This window comes from Acomys minous (assembly GCF_964271855.1).
Source record: "Acomys minous genome assembly, chromosome: 2".
Taxonomy (NCBI): domain Eukaryota; kingdom Metazoa; phylum Chordata; class Mammalia; order Rodentia; family Muridae; genus Acomys; species Acomys minous.
This window is the reverse complement of record NC_140484.1, coordinates 64,537,540-64,549,643: the sequence shown is the minus strand read 5'-3', so window position 1 is coordinate 64,549,643 and position 12,104 is coordinate 64,537,540. Positions and strand designations below refer to the sequence as shown.

Below are 12,104 nucleotides of genomic sequence, written 5' to 3'. Positions count from 1 at the left end.
TCCCCCCTTCTCCTATATGTTCTTTCTCTCTCTCCTTCCTCAGCCCAGCCAGTGAGTGCTACTGGTCCCTCAAGACCCTCCAGGTATCCTCAGCAGGCATTTCCTGGGCCTTTTCCATACAAGATAGCCAGTCTTTGTTGTGAAGTCCCAAGGATTCAGAACCACAGGTGACACACCACTGAATATATCTTTACAGGTGTTGTCAGAGGAAAGTGAAGAGGGAAGACCCATCCTGACTGTAGGTGGCAGCCGGGCGTGGTGGCACACGCCTTTAATCCCAGCACTCGGGAGGCAGAGGCAGGTGGATCTTTATGAGCTTGAGGCCAACCTGGTCTACAAAGAGTCCAGGACATCCAAGGCTACACAGAGAGACACCGTCTGGAAAAAAACAAAAAACAAACAAACAAACAAACAAAAAATCCTGACGGTAGGTGGCACATTTCCTTCACTGGGGACCTGGAGTAAACTCAAAGGGAAAAGGAAAAAGCTACATAAAGGCTGGCATTCTCCTGTTCTCTGCTTCCTGATCCACCAAGATGTGAGGGGTGCTAGTCACACATCCTGCCACCACAGATGTGTCATTGTTATGCCTTTCCCCTTTGATAATTGAATTGGCAATCCTTCCCAACTTTGAATCAATATGAATTCTTGAATCACTTTGTCAGGTATTTGATAAAACTGATTTAAAAAAAAAAGTAATATTGTGCCTGAACCTGGGGTGTGGGGCCTACTCCATGGCCCTCAATATTATATATGTCACTTATATGGCACACACACACACACATGCTGACTGGTACTCACCTCTTCTCTCTTCTTCCCACAACCAATAGGAAGGGCTGCTCGTACACCTCAGGTCTCCAGGACCCAGCTTGGTTTACCCCTGGCAGTGATGGGGGAATGTGGGTGAATCACACCAGGCCACTTGGACAATATAAGGGCAATGTACCACTAGAGACTCTGAAGGGCCCTGACCTCATCATGTGAATTACTAAGAAAATGGAACTTGGAATATGTGGCTTTTCCACATCATTGAAGTTCACCCCTTTGAGCTAGAATGCTCACACTTAGTAATTTATATAAAAAGGTTTCCTTTAAAAAAAAAAAAAAAGCCTGCACTGGCTGAACTGGCCAGCATTCTCTGGCACACCTGGATGGGCTACTGTGGCAAAAAAAATTCCTTTCCTGGGGAAGGTGTGATGGTCTGTCCCACCCCCAGTATCCTAATGGCTAACCAAAGTTCAGTTCCACCACAGTTCTCCCTGGGAAGCAGCACGTTTGTTGGGCTTACTCACAGAGCGTGAATAAGGGGTTAGCAGCCATGTTAGAAGGCCTGCATGCAGCGTGGATGATGGCTTCCCCGTGGCTGCAGAGATGGCGCTCCTCCCTGTAGTCTTCCACAGCCTGCTCTGATCCATCACAGGCACCAGGAGGCCATGTACAAATAGAGTAGAATTGCATGCCAATGGCATGAGAGAAATGGCCAGATGCTGGAGAGGGTCTGAGAACTGCTCCCACCCACACCTTCTGGTAGGGAATGCCACTAGCCCACAGGCCCCGACATGACAGACTATCAGATGTAGACACGGATGGTCATGGTCCTTTGGCTGAGAGGACAACACTTGACAACAGGTGTTTATAACCACTGTCTCCCCAAGGTCGGTGCCCCACCCTGTTACTGCTTATATTGGAAGGGTCACCCTGCCATTCCTCACATTAGAAGGGTCACTCCTGACTATTTGCTCTCTGGAATGTTTACAATAAGCACTGTGAGGGCATTATCCCTGATTTCCTCAGGCCCCATTAGAATTGGCCCCCTCGCAGGACCCACGGGGTGGGTGGGGGCTGGGGATGGGGTTTGTCCCATCGGGGCCCACACAGCTCTTTTCTTTGTTAAACTTTCTTCCTTAACATTATCAGACAAGTATAAAATGCATTTTGAGTTCTCTCCACTCCCACTCTGCCAAGTGCCCTCCCCACAAGTCCCTTTCCCCCTGCTCGTGTCTTCTAATTTTATTTTATAGCCTACCAAGGCCATCTGTGTGAACATGAGCTTGAAACAATAGCCTCTGGCTTTGTGGGCTTCACCACTGGACACCTGAGGGCATTGATTCTCTCCGTTCCAGAACCTTTCAGCAGCCAATGGTTTGTCGGGGAGGGTGTCTCTCTTCTACAGGCATTCAGTTTCCTTTCTGTAGATGACACTCACTTTTCCCAGTCCATCACTTCTCAGTCAACCCAAAGGTCAAGTGCTTACACCGTGCCTCTTACTGTGCTGCTCAACTTGCCACTGAGCACAGATCTGAAAGGAGCTGGAAAGGCCACTGCTTCAGCATGGCTGCAGGACCATTCTTACCTTCTAGAACCTTCTTCCTCTCCTGCCTGCTGCCGCAGGGCCAGAAAGAGCCTCTCACAATAGCTGTTACTGGTTTGTGTTGGTAAGATGATCTGAGATGAAACCAGGGACTTTGGAGCATCTCTGCCGTGTCTAACCAGTGCTGGTGGCTTAGAAACCCGACTATGGGCTGCAGAGATGCCCGATGCCTCAGCAGGGAGAGTAGTTTCTATGGGATCATGAGGTCCTGAGTTCGGATCCCCAGCCCTCATGAAAAATCCAGGCATGTTGACATGTACCATAACCTCACCACTAGGAGATGGAAACAGTGGAACTGGTCGCTCACTGGCCAACAACTCTAGCCAAAGCAGCAAGATCCAGTTCAATGAGAGATCCTGTTTAAGGAAAACTAGGTAGGAAAGGGATTGAGGAAAATACCTAATGTCAACCTCTGCCCTTCACACATGCCTAAGTATACCCATATACACATGTACACACATACACACATGGGCATATATGCATACACACACACACACACACACACACACACACACACACACACACACACACAAATGCCATTGGCAACAAACACTACCAAAAATTTCAAACCAACCAACCGAGAGCCTTTCCTTGTCCTTAGGGGATTTTGATACACTTTATTTTGTTATCACAGAATATCCAAGTCTAGGATATTCAGAAAGAACAGAAACATTTGCTGAGGCTGGGGCATGCCAGGGCATGGTGCAGGTAAGAGCACTGTGCTGCTTCAGCCTTTGACAGAGGGTGGAGAGAGCAGACTCGTGTTCCTGGAGAAAACATGGGGATGGGGGGCGCCTTTTCTCACAGCAGCCTGCTCTTGTGGGGACTCATCAGTGAGAAAGGCAAAGATTCATCCTGGAGGTCCCTCCACCCCCCCCCCAACACCCACCCCCAATACATTCCTCTAGGCTCTGTGGACCAATACTGCCACACTGAGAGAGTGAACTTTGGGGATATGCACTCCAGCAGGCCCCACTCAGGACATTTCCTAGGACTTTACCTGGAGCCGTTCCGCTCAGTAAGCGAGTCAGTCGGGAATGTGTTTCTAAGCACTTGCTAACATTAGTCAAACTCACGATGCTTGGTGGAAATTCTGCTAGACTCAGACCCTCAAGAGCAAACTACGTCTCATTATTTATAGTGGGTAGTATAAAGTTAGACACCTTGGAGAACTGCACAGCATTTGGCCTTTTAGAGTCCTGGTCCCGCCTGGGGACATGGCTCAGTGGTAGGGCACTTGCCTAGAATATGCAAGGCCCTGAGTTAAATCCCCAGCACTGAAAAAAAAAATTTTTTTTTACATTAAAGTCTGAGTCCTTTTCTTATTTTTCCCCATGCCTACCAGCTGGGGAGGCTGCACTGTATGAAGATTCCAGTTTTTCAATGTATACAATTTGCTCCTCGCCGTTGGAACCCCATTTCGGTACAGTCACCCTGGGGTTCCCCTGACCATCTTCAGTTTGTTCTTAGAGCAAAGCCACATAGCAAAGAGAATATTTCCCTTTTATCTATATGGTTCCCACTGTCCAGAAAATGTTATTTTTAAAATAAAATAAGCAAGCCTTCCCTAATTTTAAATAGGGAAGATTCTACTAAAGGCAAAGATGCACTAGTGATTAAAGCCTTCACCGTTTAATTTTAGCACTTGACTTGCAACAAGGGGAAACTGAATTTAATTTTCTACTTTACCTCATTGGCAAACTATTTCTCACTTTGCTGAAAGGTTCAAAGCACGGTGACAAATACCAAATTATAAGCTGCTACCACACTCAGTGCATGGCTGAAGACCCATAACCAGGAGGCCTTCCCCCACAGCAAACCTTGCTCCCTGCTCCCACCTCCCTCCCAATGACTATCAATGCCCCTGGGTGGCACAGATGCCAAACCAGAGGGACCTAATTTATTATCATCACTAAAAATCAAAAAGCCCTTCCTGACTGGCTGAGGGAGTGAAGCCACACCCAGTTGGGGCTTCTCTATCAGGGGTTAAAGGGTCAGAGGTGGCAAGAGAGTGGGTAGACAATATGCAAATAGGTGGGTGTGGCATGTGAACAGTAAATAAACAGTAGGCTTGGTTGGGGCAGTATGTAAATAATGGGTGTGCCTTTAGGATGGTATGTAAATTATGAATATAATCAGTGGGGTGGGTAATATGCAAGTAGGTGGGTAATATGCACATAAGTGGGTATGTCTCATCAGCAAGTTATAAATAAGCCGATGTGAATCTGGGGGGCATATAATTGAATGGCCATGGCTGAATTCCTCTCAATTTTATTACTCTACATTGAGATGTGAATTCGATATAATTTTCATATGCCACATAAGATTAGGTTTCTCTTTCTTCTTCAGAGCATTTACACATGTAGAAGAGACATTCTTGTCCTAAGGTCTCACACATCAGACAGATTGATTTTTTTCTACACCTGTATATGCAGGTCTCAGACATCCATCAAGCCACCAGGGATAAGGAACTCCCACTGGAAATACCAGACAAAACCAATCTACAGCATCCACTTCCGGTCATGGACTTTTGCCCTGGCCTCGGGCAAAGATGCGCTCATGGTGGACTTTCTGATGAAGTCAGGAGCAGAATGGATTTTTACAAAAGAAAAAATAATCTACATGTGCATTGCAAAGTACCAGAACAGCTTGGGAAAGTAATCTGGAGACGGTCTGGGAGAACAAATCTGTGAAAAGTGTCCTAGGACTGAACCTGCTCCCAAGTGAGGGCTCTCACCCTCTAATTAATCTTAATGGCAGTGTTGCCTGCCTCCCCTTGTAGTGTCCTGATGAAAATTCACCTCACATTTCATTCAGGCCTGCACAAGGCTCATATACCTTAGGACACAGTAACTCCATGGTGATGAAATTGTCTACCAGCGAACTGGCTGAGGTTCCGCAGCGTAGCGGCGGGTGTGGGAGTGAAATTGCACTCAATTACATTTTATCACTGCTGCACAAGTTTCAGGCGAATTCATTAAAATTCGCTCCCAGAATCGGGTTGTGGGACTGTGGAATTTTGGTAGTCCGGATGACGATGAGGAAGGGATATTTTTGCTCTCTGTGCCCGGAGGGAGCTGTGATATATCAATGGCCAGGAAGGCTGAGCTGTGACTAAGGAACCACAGCTGCTGTTTAAACAAGGGGCTCTCGGAGAAACAGCACTCGTGGTCCATATAGAGCCAAAGGCAGGAAGGGTGGCCAGGAGAGCAGTAGGCACAGATGTGTGGGTGCTGGGGCCTGCCAGCTCTGCCCTCCTCCCCGACCCCAGGTGGCCTATTAAGCACCCATCAACACCTGCTGATAGAAGTGCTCCATGCAGAAAGCAGAGGTGTGAGGTTGAAAGCTGAGTGAGAAAGAGCCTCTACCACAGGGAGCTGAACTGAAGAGGTGAAAGCTATGGCCAGCAAGTTCTACTGATGAACAAACAAGAAGTGCTGTGGCCTGACACAGCCTCTAGCTACTACAAAGCCTCGTGCTTGACAGCTGAAAAAGCTGGCTAGGCCAGCCTCCAGGACTACTCCTGTTCCCTCTGCCCCAGCAGGCCAGGCTATAGGCCCAAAGGAAGCTATAGGCCCAGCAGCTGCTGGCCAGCAGTGGCCTATGGAGTTTTGTTGGCAGAATCTAAAAGAATACTGACGGGATTGTCCAAGTGTCCCTCTTCTCTCTGCCTGCTCATACCAGCATCTAGCAGCTTCCTGGATCCACAGGGGTTTGCCTGGTCAATCTCAATTCTGCCCATAGCTGGTGTGTGAGTAAAGTCCACAAACTGGGCCCTTGCCCAAGGGTCAGCATCCCACTCGTAACTAAAATACGTGGATGGTCGCCTTCTCCCAAGACTCCAGGGTCTTTGAGGAACAAAGCCTCCTAGCTACAAAGGCGGTAATAGAAAGCTGCTGTCTGCCTAAAACCTGAGATAGGATAGTCTCAGACACACCAGAGAGAAGTGTTTACTTCTGCTCAGGGCTGTTGTGCTCTCCAAAGTAGCATTAAGTGTCCTTGCTGGTGAGGGGATTGCCTTGGCTTCAATAGGCACAAAGCAGTGCATATAAAGCACTCAGCGGTTCTGTCCTTTTCCTGGGACAGACCCATTGGTTTCTGAAGACACTGTGTCCAAGGACATTGTCTGCAGTGTTAAGAGATGAAACTGCTACAGCAACTTATGGGTGCCCATAGCCCACCTCAGGAGTGGGGTATCACAGAGTGAAGCCTGCATAACCTGGAGGCCCAGCTTTCAGGAGCACTCCTCTCTTTGTGACTTACTGCTGCCTGATAATCCTCATCCAGTGTAAGACTACGTTTCCCCTGTCTACAGGAACTGAGACGCTCAGGCATTGGGGGCCTCACTCTGCCAGGCTCCTTTGTAGTGGCCTGCTGTGGCCTGCTCATACAGCCTTTAAAAACAAGTGTATGTCTTCCCACCTCTGAGTTCAAGGGCATTGAGCTGGCATCTGGACACTGGCCATAGTGGAGAATTTATGGCATAGGAAATGCAAACACTACAAGCCAGAGTAACCACCGCAGTCTGCTTGCTGACATGTGACAGAAAGGCTCAGGGCTCCAGCTTCTGGGGCAAAGACATGGTGAGACAGGGCCTGGCTCTGCGAGGGAATCCCTGCTGTGGCTTTACTAGCTGTCATCTGCAACTGGAAATAGCCAGGTGTAAGGCCAGATGTGCACAGCAGTGAGAAGAGTCTGACCACCTGAAGCTGTTTTTCTGTCTGTAACAGACAGGTACTAGGTGGGGCTCAGGACACATGCCCCTCAAAACACAGCAGTAGGGGACCAGAATACACCCCCTCCCCCCAGAAATAGACCACAGTAACCCTCAAACTAGTTATTCTGAGGAAGCACAAACTCAGGCATGGCTCCGAAAAGCTGCCCTTCTTGTAAAAGAGATTTTTACCTATAAAGAAAACCTGAGGACTCTGTAGCAGTGAAGGTCTGGACACCAGGGAGGCACTATGCTGGGGTAACAGATTACTGGATGTCGGGAAACATTATCTGCAGAACAAGACAGGGCTTCCTTCACCAGGCACCTTCCTTCCTCCTCCTCACAGCTCATCTCTGTCATGTCTCAGAAGCTGCTGTCTCCATTCGCTCATGAGGCTCAGAGACGCTTCAGTCATCTGACTCCTGCGCTTTTGCAGGTAATTAAAACCGGGTTTTCCCTTGTTCATCTGTCTTTTGCCAATTCAATTTGTAGCCCAGCCAAAGAACCCAGAAGGGTAGAGGGAAACCATTCCCCTCTCCCCAACACGATTGCGGTTGACTCCTTTGATGCTGCCATGAGGATTACATGGGATTATCTAGGTGGAAACATGTCGACCAGCACATGGCATGGAGCCCAGTCCTCCGCATCAGTGACTACAATGAATGAACACCCTGCTAGGATGCTGTTGAGCATTCTGTGAGCTCCACACAGATGGAACACAGCTCAGGGCATCCTGCATCCTGACTTTGCTTATTTGGTCCTTAGACCAGAGAGGTTGACTGCTAAGGATGAAGGAAGACAAACACTGTTCATTCTCTAACTGACACTTAGAGGGGACAACCCAGGCGACAAGTCTCCCACACTCAGTCTAGGGACATTTGATCCCAGCGTACTCTCTGAGCAACTGAGACGAGGAATTTAACACCATCCTGAGGCTCCACCCACTAGATGCCAATGGTCTCCATGTCTTCACAGGCCTCCAGTGGTGATAACCCAAAATGTCTCCAGATACCACAAAAGTCTCAAACTTGTTCTGTGTAAGAACCATCTCCCAGACAGCTGTTGGCTCAATGTGCTGTCCCACAGCAGAGCATGTGAGCCATGACCTTGGGGGGACTACAGGCTCTAAAGACATTTGGGAAAATACAAGAAGTATCACCAGTGCTCTTCTTTCCAGGCTAAGCAGTTGGCATCAGTGAGCTTGGCATCTTTATCAGGCAACTGCCAGCCAGACTTGGGTAAACACAGCAAGCCACCCTTGGGTGGGTAACCTTGATCTGGATCCTTCAAGTTACCCCTAAAAGTCAGCAACAGTGTTCCACCATGAAGCAGCCACAGGGACAGAACTCTTAGGATGCCAGGGCTCTGTGCAGGCCAAGAATCAACCTCAGGGACCTTCAAGGAGCCGATAGCCTACCTTTCAGGAAACACGATCTTGTCTAGGCAGAGTAGAGAGAGGTGCCATTCACTTTTGTGTTGCAGGCTCACTGTTACAACCCTGTCCATGTGGGGTAAATGCATCCTACCTTGCTTATAAGGTAACTGTGGTCCCCCAAGTGACTTTTTAAAGGTCACATGTTAGTAGTAAGCCAGAATAAGGAGTAATAAAAGTCGTGATGTATGATATCCATGCTCACCAACCTTAACAAATGCCACTGTACCATGAGTGTCCAGTGATAGAGGTGGAAATCAGAGCCAATTTTCCAGATTCTCTCCAAACCACAGGGATTCTGCCCCCCCCCCCAAAAGAGGTGAGAGCTGGGTGGGCAGAGCTCACGGGTTGCACACACTAGCACCAACCCCTTACCTTTAACTTTACTTCAGTGGACTTGCCTGATTCCAGGACCATATGCTCTGCCAGTGCTTGCCTTTGACAGATGGGACAGCGGTTGCCTTCAGCAGCCTGGAGACAGTGGCTAACTAAAACCGTAGCAACCTCCTCCTTGGTCCTGAACAGCGCGTCTGCTCAGTGCCCTTTGCTCACCTCTCCTTCCCTGAGGCACCCACTTAAGTATTAAAATCAGGACCCCTTTGTGTCGACTCGATGGTAAGTTCAGGAGTAAGACTCTAGACCAAGCTTGAATTTACGTGTGTCGAAATTCACACACCAATCCATTTGCTGCCAATCTTTCTAGCCTCCGCCATTTCTCTGTTACTATGCCATAGCCAACCTCCACCTTAACCCAAGTCCATAATAGCTGGTGATTGCTCCGTACTTAAAGGCAGAAGGCAAGACTCAACCTCAAGGTCTTGCAAAGCTGAAATCATGCTGTCAGCTAGAGACGCCTTCCACATTCAGTTTGAGGTTCCCTTAGACTCTTAGGCTTAGAGGCTCATTCAGGGAGTTAACAGGAAGCATTTAGTTCCTTTTGGATATAAAATTGGGGGGTGGGGGGGCTCTCTGTTTTCTTAGTTTTGGTCAGTGTTGTTGCCTATGCCTAGTGGCAAGTGGTCATCACATGGCTCCTCCATTTTCACTGACAGCACACGGAATCCTTCACACCAAAGGTCTCTGGCCCTTCCCAGGGCTCACCCAAATTGGCCAACATATAAATGGCATGTGCACCAGGCTGTCGGATTCTTAGAATTCTCCCTCTAGAGGACAGAAGGAAAAGAAACAGCTGGGGACAGGAGTGTTTGGAAACAGAGTCGGGGAAGCAAGAGACTCAGCTGTTCATACAGGCCTATTTCACCACAGGAGACAGGTCCAGCCACCTGGGCAAGAAGGAGAAAGTACACAGGGGTGAAAAGTTAAGGTGAGCAAGCTGAACAAGCGAGAGACTGGGAAGAGGGGGAAATGAGGGAGCAGAGCCATGAAGAGTATGTGGGTGGGGATTGCCTAGGGCATGAGCAGTGTAGGAATGACGGATGCATAGCAAGGTGATGGCATTTCCCTCAATCACGGCTTCGCAACAAGTGAGGTAAGAAGGCCTGGGAGCAGGAGGGATGGCTCTGTCAGCAAAGTACTTGGGACACAAGAAAGAAGACTTGTTTTGAGTCTCAGCACCCATGTTCAAAATAAGGAATGGTGGTTCTTGCTTACAGTCTGAGAGCTGGGCACATGGAGACAGCTAGGTCCTTGAATCCCATCAACCGATCAGTCTAACTACATTGTTGAACCCCAGGTATTAGTGAGAGATTCTCTCCACAAGAGCAAGGTTGATAGCATCTGAGGAATGATACTTGAGGGCTCAGGTTCACCTGTACCTGCTTACGAACACACACACACACACACACACACACACACACACACACACACTCTCTCTCTCTCTCTCTCTCACACACTCACACACCCTCATACACACTCTCTCACACACACTCACACACAAATACACACACACTCTCACACACTCATATACCCTCATACACACTCTCTCACACACATTCACACACACACACACACACACACACACACACACACACACTCTCACATACTCACACACCCTCATACACACTCTCTCACACACACTCACACACAAATACACACACACACTCTCACATACTCATATACCCTCATATACACTCTCTCTCTCTCTCTCTCTCTCTCTCTCACACACACACACACACACACACACACACACACACACACACACTTGAGAGCCTGGCAGCAGTATTGGAGCCAGAGGGAACCAAGGACACCTCCTCTAATTCCAAGCATGGTTACTGGGGATAGAGGTTGCCAAAAGACAGTTGTGCTGAGCAGGTACGGGTTTGTGGCTTCCTGGGGCTTAAAGTCAAGGACACTAAAGTGGTAACTCCTGCTGGGATCCCACAGGATGCCAGCTTCCTCCATCATAACTCAACCTCCCAACCAGCCATCCCTGTGGCAAGCAGCCAAGAGAGACTGGTCCTCATGACCTATCAGGCACAGCTCACCCCCAAAACCATGCTAGGCTTTGTACTAAGCACTGAGCCTGTGCCAAGGGGGTGCCCAACTCTTACAGGAGGATACCCTGATCTTGTCCAAGCTGAACAAAAGTCCTAAAACAATGGGAGCCACAAGCCACAAACCACAAACCAAAGATGCATCTCGTCAAAACAGTTCTAAAGGCTGTGTGGAAGTAAAACCCAAGAAGCAGGGGACAGCATGAGCAAACCGAAGGGTGTATCTTGAGAAAATGACAAGAAAGAGGGGTGTGTGTGTGTGTGTGTGTGTGTGTGTGTGTGTGTGTGTGTGTGTGTGTCACCTGATCTCACAGAACAACCTGCTGGGCGGCTACGTAGACAGATGGTAATGAGTGCTCTAAGAGCCCTGCCAACCAAAACCACGCTGAAAGCGGTTCCCATGCTCCTCCTCATTAAAACCAACCCTCAGCAGGAGAAAATCAATTTAGAACAAACCCTGCACATCCCGAAGCCTTTCTGAGCCAGAGAGAAAGTAAGAGTAGGGCTGGGGAGACAGCCAATAAGCATCTGCAAGGCCCAGAGTTCCCTCCTCAACATTGCAGGGATGGGGGGTAGGGGGGGAAGTAAAGCTTCCCTTAAAAATGAAATAAATACAAAAGCAAGGAGAAAAGAAACACGATGCTCCTTTTTAGCTGGGGACCCAGCACGTTGCACACGGATGACTTTAGTCAATGATTTATTATGATCTTTAGAACCAGAGGCAACAGTGTGTGCATCTAAAAGAAATATCTCTTTAAAAATTAAATAAAGCTGGGAACCCACCAGGAGGGCTGGTGTTACTTTCCTGGCCTCACTCCACACTAAATATTCTCTCACTTTATAGGAGCCCCAGTTGATGCTGTATTATCATTCTTTTTAATTCTCCTGCCCAGCACACTTTATGCCTGCAGTCGCTGGAACTCCTTAGGACAGGCCCTTCATTACAGCTGCTGCCAATCAGCAGAGAGAGAGATCCCTGACTCTCCACAGCAAATCGCAAGGTGAACCTGGGGTACTTACTGTCGTGCTTCCCGCAACTTCCTGACTGGCTTCTTTAAGTTTCAGGACATGGATGCATTTAAATGGACCCCCAGAAGTTAATATATTATTACCCAGTTAGTGCAGTCTTATTTC

General features: G+C 48.4%; 1 protein-coding gene across 4 annotated transcripts in view; it reads right to left on the bottom strand.

Moving 5' to 3' along the window:
- Nucleotides 1-12,104, bottom strand: part of LOC311580043 ((E2-independent) E3 ubiquitin-conjugating enzyme FATS) — a 240,395-nt gene that overhangs the window by 133,324 nt on the left and 94,967 nt on the right. The gene's annotated exons all lie outside the window — the stretch shown is intronic.